The sequence below is a fragment of the Sturnira hondurensis genome, unplaced genomic scaffold (genome assembly GCF_014824575.4).
Source record: "Sturnira hondurensis isolate 20B ecotype Veracruz unplaced genomic scaffold, ASM1482457v3 Scaffold0007578, whole genome shotgun sequence".
In the NCBI taxonomy this organism is placed as follows: Eukaryota; Metazoa; Chordata; class Mammalia; order Chiroptera; family Phyllostomidae; genus Sturnira; species Sturnira hondurensis.
This window is the reverse complement of record NW_028080209.1, coordinates 2,918,659-2,931,389: the sequence shown is the minus strand read 5'-3', so window position 1 is coordinate 2,931,389 and position 12,731 is coordinate 2,918,659. Positions and strand designations below refer to the sequence as shown.

General features: G+C 48.6%; 1 protein-coding gene across 4 annotated transcripts in view; it reads right to left on the bottom strand.

Moving 5' to 3' along the window:
• Positions 1 to 12,482, bottom strand: part of PPARD (peroxisome proliferator activated receptor delta) — an 89,271-nt gene extending 76,789 nt beyond the window's left edge. For all 4 annotated transcript variants that reach the window (XM_037052831.1, XM_037052830.1, XM_037052833.1 and 1 more), the window contains exons 1-2: positions 12,343 to 12,482; positions 8,544 to 8,627 (exon numbers count right to left, since the gene is read on the bottom strand). The gene's annotated coding sequence lies outside the window, so the exon portion shown is untranslated. The remainder of the gene's footprint in view (positions 1 to 8,543; positions 8,628 to 12,342) is intronic.
• Positions 12,483 to 12,731: the final 249 nt, after the last annotated feature.

The following is a 12,731-nucleotide window of genomic DNA, read 5'->3' as shown; positions in this document are numbered from 1 at the left end:
GCTAAGAAGGAGGACAGTAAGTGAAGACCCCCGAAACCACCCCAGAACCGCCAGTGAGGGCAGCCAATCCCCACTGCTAGGTACACAACTCCAGACCCACTGCTGATGGTGGGGCTGCTCTCATTAACCACAATGAGAAGGATGCTTCTTCTCCCTCCTTCTAATATTTTAAGTTGACTATGTTTACCTGCTGATATTCCCTAGGTATGATATGACAAGCATTCTACAGAAAGGAACAAAGGAACACAGGCATATAGATCAAGACATGGTGTGGGGAGGGAGGGAGGGAGGGAGGGGCAAAGGGCTATGCGAAGGTAAATTTTATAGTATTTCAGGGGCACTGGTGAGCTGACCCCAATCACAACTCTGACCTCGTCTCCTAGTCTCTTCCTCCCGCACTCTGCTCCAGCCACACTGGCCTCCTGACTCTTCTTCAAACATATCTGCCTCAGGACCTTTGTACTTGCTTTCCCTCTCCCTCTAAGATTCTTCCTACACATGGCCCAGTCTCCTCTTTCAGCTTCAATATTACCTTCTCAGCAAGGCTGTCCCCAAGTCCTCTATGTAAAGCTGCCACTACCTCTTCCCTGTTTTATTTTTCGATACAGCATTTATCATCATCTGACAAGTTTCCACTTAATTCTGGCTCTCTCCCCTGTCTCCCACCTCCACCACCACAAAAGCAGGAAATAGTTTCATCTGCTTTGTTCACTCCTCCATCCCCAGCTTCTCAAACAGTGACTAGCACATAGAAGGTGCCCAATAAATACCTGTCGAATGAATGGAAGGAAGACAAAAGGAGGAAAAGGTGAAATCAGTCAGATTTAAATTAATCTTGGATCCTCAACAGTCTAAAAGAAACCTTAATTACTGACTTAATTGAATGTGTGGGGTGAGGTCCACAAGTGAGGACCAAATACTACCTGAGGCCTTCTCTGTTACTCCCAGGTAGCCCCGAAGACTCCCCTGAGAGCATATTGTCTCAAATATTGTTCTGGAAAGAGGCTGAACCTAGATCTCCACTGTCATGAAGGGGATGCTCTGAGACCACCATAAAATAAGAACAAGGGCCAGCCAAGTCACCTAGCGGTAGGTGAGCCCTGTAGTGGCTTCCTACTGCCATGGAAACAAACCACCATAGCTTGTGGCTTAAAACAAAACATACGTATTCCCCTATAGTTCTGGAGGTCAGAAGTCCAAGGTCAGTTTCATTGGGCCAAAATCTAGGTACCCGCAGGCTCCACTTCCTCCAGAGGGCCTCGGGGATCATTTGCTCCCTTGCCTTCTCCAGCTTCGAGAGTGCACCCCTCGCATCCCTCGGCCTCTTCCCAATCCTCAGAGCCGGCACTGCAGCGCGCTGCTGTAGCAGTCACACCGCCCTCTCCTGCATCACACCTGCCTTTGCCTCCCTCTGTAAAAGAGTCACTGCACCTGGGGCCCTATCCTGGATTATCAGATAATGCAGGATAATCTCTCAATCTCAACATCCTTAATTTCAAAGCATCTGCGAAGTCCATTTTGCCATAGAGGGTAGAATCCACAGGTCCCAGGGTTACGACCCAGATATCTTTGTGGGACATTGCCTAGCCTACCATCATGAAAGACAGACTCCGAGAGTTAGGAAGAAACATAGTTCAGGCCTCTGGTCCACACAAAAGAAGAGTCAGTCCTGGCCGGGTAGCTCATCTGGTTAGAGCGTCATCCTGATACACCAAGAATGTGGGTTTGATCCCCGGTCACAGCACATACAAAAAACGACCAATGGCCCCGGTCAGGTGGCTTGGTCATCCCATACACCAAAAGGATGCAGGTTCACTTTCCAGTGAGGGCACATACCTAGGTTGTGGGTTCAATCCTCAGTTGGGGTGTGTATAGGAGGCAACCAATTGATATTTCTTTCTCTCTCTAAAACCAGTAAACATATCTTGGGGTGAGGATTTTTAAAAAATGAAGCAACAAATGAATACATAAATAAATGAAACAACAACTTGTTGCTTCGTACTCTCTCTCTCTGAAATCAATAAATTTTTTTTAATTAAAAAAAAAAGAATGAAAGAGTCAGACCAGGAGTCTTGGCAGCATCCTAGGCCAGGGTGTTTCTGTGGCTATGACGGCTGCTGGCCCTGCCAGTCCTGATTTTGTCCAGTGAAATGAACTTTGGACTCTGACCTCCAGAACAGTAGGAAAATAAATATGTTTTAAGCCACAAATTCGTGGTGATTTTTTACAGGGCAACAGGGGGTATAATACTAGGGAGTGGGGAATTAATTTCATGAAACTGAGCACTAGGGCCCTTGGAGGATTTTCTTAAAAGAGAAGGGTAGCTTTCTGTTCTCCGGTCTGAAGCCCCCAATGGACCGGTCAGGAGTTCATTTCAGGGTACAGGTGGTGAGGGTCAAGGAGAACCCATCAGGATCTCCAGACTGTCCATCCTAAAGGCTTTTATAGGAGGGAAAGCTGAAAGCAAAACAAAACAAAACAAAAATAAAACAGTCTGGATCAGACGAACAAGCTTGACATCAGGGTGGTGGGTAAGCTTTCCCTCATGAGAACTGTCTGGGGCGGAGGGTCCTGAGCACCCATCTCGGTCTGGAGAGGAAGGCTGCTGTGAGCAGACTGCCAGATCAGCCAGTGATATGACACCAGGGACTGACCAGTTAATGACAGTCCACACGCCACGTGCTACCAGCTCTGCTCCACATGGCACCACTAGGAGCTGCATGGAGGTGGCTTCTGCCCGAACACTGGACGACTTGGAGAAACACAACCACTCCAGGACACAGCAGCTCGACACCTCAGACACCCTCCCTCCGTCGTGTGACATCACATGGTTTCTGAGTTGGAACACCCTGCTCATTGTGAATGACTTCATTCCACCCCCAAAACCCTCTGTGAGGTGACTGACTAGGGTAAATTTCCAACATAAGAACTGTATTATCTTATTGATTTTACTGATATGTTTATTGGACCCAGTTGGCCAGAAACATTTAGTGGGGAGGTGCCAGAGCAGAGGTTCTCAACCACAGGTGATTTGGCCCCTGGGGGGCCTGTGGTGACGTCTAGAGCCATTCTCGGTTTTCGCCACTGGAGGACTGGGAGGCAGGTATTGGCACCTAGTGGGCAGAAACCGGGATGATACTAAACATCCTACTACACACAGATAGCCCACACAACGAAGAACTACCCAGCCCACAACGTCTATAGTGCTGGGGCTGAGAAACCGTGCACTAGAGGAAATGGAACTGCAGGCAAAGGAAGTAAAATGAGAGTTATAAACAAGGAAATGTTTCAGGCAATTAAGGGAAATTGAGGAAAAGCATACCACACTTGCTTGTTTGGAAAGGAGGGTGATGAGTAGCACTCTGAGTCTGGCAAACTCAAGGGCGGCCTGTTTGTGGGGCGGGCGAGCCCGCAGACTGCTGTGCACGCGGGGCAGCCTGCTTGGCTAACGCGGCTGTTGAAAGAGCAAACTCGGCCTGTGCAGCCCCTGAGGTGGTAACCAAGGACTCTGTGCCACTGAAGCCACAACTCATGGAGGAGGAAAGTGCGAAAAGCAGTAATAAGATAAGGCTCAAAGAATTAAAGCAGATTACTTACGGAAGCAATGAAAATCTATTTTAAAACAATAATGTAGAAAAGAACTTAGGCCTGAGGTGGTTCCCCCATGACACCCGAGAGCCTCTCCTTCAGCATCCTCTTCATGAGAGAACTCTTTCACAGCTGTGTCACCATTAGCTATGGAGAACTCGCTAATGGCTTCAGGAGAACCCCTAAGACAAGGGCGCAACTGAGTTAGAAGTTAGGCTTTGAACACTGGGCTCGACACAAAAAGGAGGGGTGCCTCAATGCCCTGCCTGAACGCCCACACAGAAGGCGGAGACTCGCCTGCAGAGGCTGGGCTCCTGGTGCCACAGCCTGCACTTCGGGAGGGACTGGTGCAGACCGGCCATCCTCCCTGAGTCCAGCACCTCAGCACTGAGCTCAGGAAGGGGGCGAACCAGCGCTTATTGAGGTTCATGTTAATCATACTCATTAAGCCTTAACTCTGCTCGACACCAGATCCACTCCAGCCCGTCCCCTGGTGTCTTCACAGATAGAGCTACAGAGTCAGGGAAAGGCCAGGAGGCGCTAAAGCCCAGAAGCCAGGGCCACAGGGAACCACAGAGGAGCCAGCTCTGCTAACACCAGTCCATGCGGAGCCTCGGCTGGGTCCCACGCAGTTCCTCCGATCCCATCCTCTTCCCAGTTCCTCTTGCTGTTTTCCCCTCCCGACCTCCTCCTTTTCCTGCCCCATTGTCTTTCTCCCTCCCACTCTCTAGTCTGTCCCCTCTTTCTTCGCACTTACTACTGGCACTTACTACTGGTCGATGGTAAGGAAACGGAAGTGTATTTGGAGCATTGTTAGTGGTGTTACATGAAGTTCTATATTCCCTGCTTTTTTCAAAATTAATTATGAGTAACTTTAAAGTATTTTGACAATAAAACCTAAATTTAGTTGCCTCAACTTTTGTGAACCTATAAATCTCTCCCGTGTATCAGCACCCCTAAATAACAGGATGGGGGTGCCACTCCACCCCTGCTCTGGGTACATAATCTGTGTGGCACATAGATCAAAATCAGTAATTTTAACAGTAACCAGAGAAACTCATATTTAAATATTTTACTTATGTATTTATTTGTGGGGAGGAGAGGAAAAAAGAGAGGGAGAGAACATTGACATGAGAGGGAAATATCTATTGGTAGCCTCTTACACATCCCCAACTGGGGACCTGGCCCACGACCCAGGCATGTTCCCTGACTTGGCATTAAACCAGCAACCTTTTGGTTCTTGGGCTGCCACTCAGTCCACTGAGCCACACCAGCCAGGGTGAGAAACTCAAATTTAAGAGGAAGAATTTCCAACATTTAAATTACTGCAGTAGTCAGTCTCCTACCCAACCTCTCTACCCCCATTTTTTCTCCATTCATTTCTCCTTTTTTGCAACATTAATACAATCACTCCTTACTTCAGAACCACCAACAGCTACCTACTGCTCAAAGTGCAGATTCCTTCATCTGGCATTCAAAAGCTTCTATCAACCTAGAAACTTGCCAACCATGGTTTCCAAGAATGGAAATCATGAGAAGATGCGCTTTTCTCCTAGAAGTATTTGGATACAGGCCAAGTTACCTCACATAAGGGATGCTGGTCTCCAGGAGGCCTCTCCCTCCCAATAAATCATACCTCTTGGCATTCACACCCTCATGCAGACCCCTCCTTGTATCTGAACTGGTCTTATGATCAAGAAAATACATAAGTGACACTGTGTGACTTCTAAAGCTAAGTCATAAGAAATCTCGCCATTTATGCATGGATCTCCCAGTACACTCACTCTTGAGATGTCTCTACTCCAAATCCAACTGTCATGCTGTGAGAAGCCGAAGGTACATGGAGAGGCCACATGCAGACACTCTAGTGAAGAGCCCACCCCAAGTGCCAGCACACGAGTGAGCCAGCACATGAGTGAGCCAGCGTGGACGTCCAGCCCAGCTGGGCCTTTAAATGACTCCTGCCCCAGCCTCCAACGGACTACAGCAAGTTACAGCCCCCAGTCAAGGACCGCCCACCTGAGCCCAGTCAACCCACAGAACCCTTAAAGACAATAAAGTGCCAATTTCGCTTAGGAATGTCCTAGATGAACCAATAAAAACTAATGTATTAAATCATGACCCTTGAGTGTACGTCTTTTAAATCTTCTGTCACAAAATAGAAATTATACAAAAAAGCACTTGTGTATTTGAGTTGCAAGCTAAACTAGCCACTTTTCTCACGAAACACAATTTTTACTTGAAGAAAAAAATGAACAAATTATAATTATCTAGATTTGGGTATTTGACAAACTTTCCTGAAAATTAATGAGTGACACATTCACTTCAAGAAAAAAATAAAACCCTGACAGTATATGACCAGTGACAAAAAAACACCGAGCTGTAATGAGAAATTCAAAATCACGGAAAACCTGTATTCACCACTGTGAACTCGACAGCTTCCCAATACTTGAAGATTTTTTTGGTGAGATCATTGGTGTTATTAATGAATATTATTTACTGATGTTGTAAAATGAAATGCCAACATCTACAAGATCTCTGTAACTCAATGAACCAATGACCAATTCAAAGTAAAAGATCCAATTCAAAGTGCAAAAGGGATTTTAATGTCATAAAGCACAAACAGCTTGTAGACAGGGTTTTAGACCCCACATCCCAACCAACCTTTAAGATCACTCTACCACTTGTCAAATTTTGGTATCATCTTTGTCAAAGAATATTCACAATTACCTGCAAAACATAATGAAATAACCCTCTCATTTTCAACTAGATTTCCATGTGAAATCAGATTTGCTTCATCTCCTTCAAATAAGTTGTATTTTTAGAGGTTGAACATAAAGGCAGCTATGAGAATCCAGCTGCCTTCCATTAGACCAGACATTAAAAAAATTGGCAAAAATGTAAAACAATCTCACTCCTCACAACATTTTTGTTTTGAAAAATAGCTGTTTTTCATTAAAAATTTCATTTGTGAGAAATGTGGGTTTTAAGTATTATTACGATAAATGAATTAATAAGTTAGTAATTCTTAAAAATTCCCCCCTGGCTGATGTAGCTCAGTGGATTGAATGCAGGCCTGCGAACCAGACGATCACAGTTTGGTTCCCAGTCAGGGCACATGCCTGGGTTGCAGGCCAGTTCCCAGCAGGGGACTCACGAGAGGCAACCATACATTGATATTTCTCGCCTTCTCTCTTTCCCTTCCCCTCTGAGATAAATAAATAAAATCTTTTAAAAAATTCCTCTGTTTTAATTTTGAATTTGGTAAACAAAAGATCTTGGGGCCCTTAATAATTTTTAAGAGTGTAAAAGGGTTTCAAGGCCAAAAGTTTAAGAATCACTGTTTTACAACAGTCTAAAGTTGACTTCAAAATGAGCCACCTTTCGTTAAAGGCCAATCTGAAACCACTTCAGGGACAAAGCCAGTCCTCAGCGATGACTTGTTCCTCCGAGTGGGCATCCTCGGAGAGCAGCACTTTCTCAGTACACACCGGCTCTCTGGCGTCTTAAAAACCCTCTGTGCACATGTCTTCTCTCCCCAACTAGATTCCACACACCTGGGGCACAGGACCGTGTGCGGAACATCTCTCACAGCACCTGGCCCGCAAAAGTGCCTCAGGTAGGAAAGACTAAGATGGCAACACGTTTTTTTATATCGATACTAGCACTGAAAAATCTGATAAAGTCACAGCCTCACTTTGCCAGGGGAACCTGAAAAAGAACACTTCTAGGTGGAACTGGGAGTCCAGCTCAGGGATGAACGGAACAACTGACCCCTGGACACACACGCCGCTGCCACAACAGCCAGCTGCTGCCGAAACCAATGACAAAGCAAATCAGCCAGCTGAGAAGCTCTGCCTGTTCAGGCGAACTTCCACTTCAGCCCTGTCAGGGAATCGCAGAAGCCTCCCAAGCCCCCCTTCTTCCTCCTTCACATTTCCTTCCGAGGAAAGGCCTTGATACGGGTCTGAGGCCAGGAGGGGCCCCTGCCTGAGGCCTTCCTGTAAGATCCACAAACAAGCTGACCCCCACGGACAGAGACACATGGGCTCAGCACCCTGTTTGGCAACAGGAAAACCCACAGGGTGTTAAAGGCAGAGAAAGGGAAGTGAAGCCCATAAACAACTGCTGGAACCACTGAGACTCAGGGACCACAACAAATCAGACAGGAGTCCCATGCTTCCCCGGCCCCAGCAGGGACCCCACCAGAGCTCAGCCTCCCTATTCGGGACAATGAACATCGAATTCCCTGGAGCTCCCCTTCTGGGAGATTCTAAAACCTGCCAGGCATCCTGAGAATAGGGAAGTGGCAGTGGGAAGCCCAGAGCATTGTTCAGACTCTGGTAGGGCCCACTACCCCAGCAGAAATGGAAGAAAGAACTCTGTGTATCACGCCCAGCTCTCACATATGCCAGCAAACTACTGACCCATGAGACAGGGACTGATTCTGGGGTTTTTTTTACTATCATCATTGCCTAAGTGCCAGAAGTGTGCCTGGCACATAGTAGACACTCAAAAATGTTTGTTGCACAAATGAAAAGAGAATGATAAACACCACCTTGGTGGCCTGGCACCCATGCGGGCAGGGAAGGGAGTATGCTGAAAGAACATTTATTCATTCAACAAAGATTTATTTATCATCTTCTGTACCAGGCACTGTCCTAGATACAATAGGAAACAAAGTCCCTATCCTTGTGGAGTTTATGTTTTAGTGGGTGTAGAAGTAAAAATCTCAATGCTCCCACAAAAACTATGTAAGTCACAGACATTCAATAATTACTTATTAAGTGCCTGCTATGTGCAAGTGATGAATACCAGATATTGTAACAGGCACCTGGGATCTGAGACTCAGCCCTATTTCCTCCTCTGGAGGAAATGACTGACACACACACACCCTAAAGCTGGGATGTGTGTGTCAGTCATTAGAGGGCCCTGGGTAAGGAAAATGGGATTACCTCTTTGGTGCATCTGTCCTCATCTGTCGGTGAGCAGAAGCCACTGTGTGAGTACCACGTACATGCCCAAAACACCACGCAACACTGCAGGATAGAAAGAAACCCAACATCTTTAGCTCAGGGGTGCCAGGGGTCAGAAAAGCAGCTCTTATGTGTTATAATTATACACAAGGGCTCTGAGAGTGCTGCTAAGACAAGCTGGCTCTGCTTCTGTACCTCACACACATACCAATACGTAGTTATTCTGAGCCTGAGTTAGCAAATATTTCCCAATCCTGGAAGTAGTCAGCTCCTTTCCAAGTACGAAGACACTGGGTTTGCTGATTGTACCAGGGTGGGGCTGAAGGAGCTGGCAAGGTGAAGAAAGAGCCAGAGCCCAGCACTCCCAGTGGGTAGCAGATCATAAATGGAGATTCCCTGAGTCATGCTTGATTCCTTGACCAAAGCCCGTGGAGACAGGACTGGAGTCACACCCCAGTCACCAGCCTCTGAGCTGTGAAGACAGGAACTACCTACCAAGCAAGAACACCCACATGTCTGAAATCTGATGTGAAGCGACACTTCCTCCCTACCAGACTGAAGCAAAAGCCCAGCTCTCTGACACTATGGAACTCCGCTGCTGCAAGCAGCTCCTCCCCCTAGATCCGGAGAGGCACAGAAAAATGCTCAGGGACAACAAACCACCTATAAGCAGCAGCCACTGGGCAATCTGGGACAACACGGCACAGACAAGGGCATCACGCACAGAACTTCCGACACAACACAAGCAAGAGCCTGGCCAGACAGAGTCCATAGTGTGGGAAAAGAGTGTTCCCCATGTGGATAATGCACGGCTCCTGGCATTTCCAGGAGGGCCCCACAATCTAGCTTTCCAGATGGCAGGGAACACCTGGGAGAGGGGTGCTCAGTGACAGGATATAGGTGAAGCCTTTAGAAGTGACAGGTCTGACTCCTCCTGAAAGACAGGAGCTCCCTAGTCCCACATGCCAGCACCTGCAGGCCCTGGGACAGCTGCAGTCTACCCAAAGCAGGGCCCACTGGCTTCCAGGCCAGCATCCAGCACTAGCTGTCCTCTCATGGGTTCTTGGGGGAAGGGGTCTGAGGAACCACAGGTGGTGTCGGCAGGCTGAGTAACAGCAGTCCTTCCTGAGTAGGCTGAGGCACACACCAAAGAAAGAAGAGAGTAGCGGTGAAGGGGCAGGGAGGAAGGCAGCCAAACAAAGGAGGGGTTCCGTAAACTTAGTCCATTAAACCAAGGAAGTGATGGGCTACGCCATCTGTAGAATAATGTCAGAGGCCTGTCTGCTCACACCTTTGAAAAAGAGAGGCAGACTGACCCAGGCTTCATAAAAATCACATGTGGGAACTTGGTAATTGACAATCACGACTACCCACACAGAAAAGGACAGAGGGGACAAACTGCAAGAAGCTATCCAGCCAGAGCTGCTGGTGGCCAAGCTACTTCACAAGGACTGAGCTTAACCTCTTCTCAAGTCTTTCTCACCTACCACCTCAGTGGAGAGCGAAGGTGAGCAAAGACAGAGGATTAGCACACTCAAGAGTCAGGTAAAATCCTCTCGAGCCACAGATTAGACTAAATTACCACCAAACATACAACTGCAACTTCATTAGAATGACCCATTAAAACCCCAGAAGGATGTTTTCATAGGAACAAGGGACCCCTTTTGGTCTGTTCTGCCCAAATTCCCCTAAGTGCTGCTTGGGAAGGGGCCCTCGAGTGCAGTAGAAATAGGACTGACTCAGCCATCCACGATCCTATTCCGTTCTCAGAAAAGTTCAGTGCATAAGAGAATTCCAAAACGTAAAAGTCTGGTCTAGCTGGTTCAGTTGGCTCTCCTCCAAAGCTCCTGGAAGTTGCCAATTTTGTGTCCAATTCTGGCTCAAAGAAAGCATGATCCTCAAAAGAGAAGACCTAGAAACCCAGAGCCAGGTGTGACAACAGGCCTTCACTTCTAAATGTGAGAGTGGGTCACGCTTTCTGAATCCCCCCTGGGCAGAAACAGGGGATATGTTATTTCCTCACGATCTCTCCAGGGGGCTAACGCCAAACAAAGGACTTCAAATTGAAGACATCTGAAAAGAACTTTCTACCTTGCAGAAGGTTAAGTAAGTACCCAGACATACCACAAAGGTGGTGGGCTCTCTAGCCCCAGAGAGAATGATCTCTATGACTAGAGGGAACTTAAGTTCCTGACAGTCTAACTATGCAGCCCCACAAACTGCCCAGGCAGGTAGTGAGCTGACAATGTCACGCCTAGGAAAGGGAAGAGAACTTCAGTGTCAACTCTTGGATCCACAGGAACTCAAGGTCCCAAGGAAAATGGAGGGAGAAACATCAAGAGAACCTGCTTAGGGAGTGACCAAGACCGGAAGCCCGGACACACTCAGTGGATCAGAGATGCACGAGGGAAAATCAGCAGCTGGTTCAAGCCACCAATAATAAAAGAGACAAATGTCTGCCAGCCCTAGAGCTATCGGACAGCAATCTATTTAAAACTCAAACAGGAAAAAAAAATTTCTGGAGTCAGTGCAGAGGAAAAAGGTTGAGAAACACAGGCATTCTCTGAGACATATCTTCTAGAGACTTCCCTTAGATCTTTGGGATGAGGAACAGGGCAGAGGTGGGAGTCAGGGCAGAGAAAGGGCTGGGGTGTTGTGGTTTAAATGTGTTCAATACACTCAGAGTGCAAAGACACAGAGCCTGTTTCCTGGAAGGGGAAAAGAGTTGGACGAGGCCTCCAGCTACGCCTGGCGCACACCCAACTCGGCGGCCAGTCTCTTCCCAAGGGTTCCTGGAAGTCAACAAACCCATAAAGAAGTATTAAAGCTGAGATTAGAATGGTCTACAAACTGAACATCATCCCTGATGCAACACTCCAGGAAATTCTCCCACGTAGACATAACCAACCTGCTATTTACCTCAGAATTCAGCTCCTTACTTCAATCAGGGGCTGAACACCCTAACCCCACCGGTATCTCAACTGCAGGTCGAGGGACAAGCACAGTAGTGTGTGGAGCTCATGCTTCTCCCTGAAGCACGTTGTGAGAGAAGGGGAGGGTCGGCTGACAGGGCTAATAGGGACGTCAGAGAGAGGGGCAAAGCAGGCCCTCTGGCTAAGATGGGAGATGGGGGAGTAGCCAGAATAGGAGAGGAAGAGGTAAACAGGGTAAGTAAGCACGGGCTGAAAACGCCTAGTACCACCACAACGAAGATGATGGAGAATCTTAATACTGAGAGCGGCCAGGCAACGGGGGAAGGAAGGATCAGGGACGGGAAAAGAGAAAGGATGGAGGAAGGACGAAGGCAGAAGACAGGATAACGAGGGGGAATGAGAAGATCCCCACGGAGACCCTGGGTAGAGGGCAATGGATTTGGAGACACCACATAAGAAATGAAGTAAGGTATCAGAAGCAAGGATGGGGAACCCCAAGCCCGAGACCCGACTCTCGGAACACAAGTGGGAGGAGACGGAGCCACGAGGCCCAAGTAGGGTCACAGAGTCGGGTGGGGAGGCCTGCAGTTTGTGCTCAAACAGCAATGCAGGTCCAAAGGGCTGGAGGCACAGAAGCGGCAGGGCGCCAGGACAGCAAAGGACCAACTCAGATTGCACCCGGTCCGAGCGGCGGGAAGCGGTAGCAGTTCGGTCCCTGGACCCCTGCGGTTCTCCCCACCCCATGCCCCTCCTGGCCTCGCGTCCCAGCCACGATGGTTGCCTCAACCTGGGCCCGCCGCTTACCTCCGCTGTTTGTCTACCCGCTTCTCCCGACCCCGACTGACCTGTGCCGGTAGCCTCTCGCGCCACGACAGCCGTCCCGCAGGCTCCGCAGGCTCCGCAGGCTCCGGAGGCTCCGTAAGCTCCTGCCAAAACTTTTCCCATTAATCCCCAGCTCCGCCGCGGCTGCGGCGTCACACGCTGCGCGGCCAGGCTCCGCCCCCGACATCGTGACGTTACCGCGCAGCTCGGATTCCCCGCCCACACCCCTGTCCACCCGTGAAGGGGCCAATCACCACGCCTTCTGGACATTGCTTTATTCTGCCACTCCGCCCACTTCACGCTGCCCTGGGCCTGCCTGCAGCGCCCTCTGGTGGGAAATGCGGGCGGCAGCTGGGAAGGGGCTGGGAGGCAGTGCCCGGCCTGTAAAACAAGTCTAGCAAGTAATACAAAA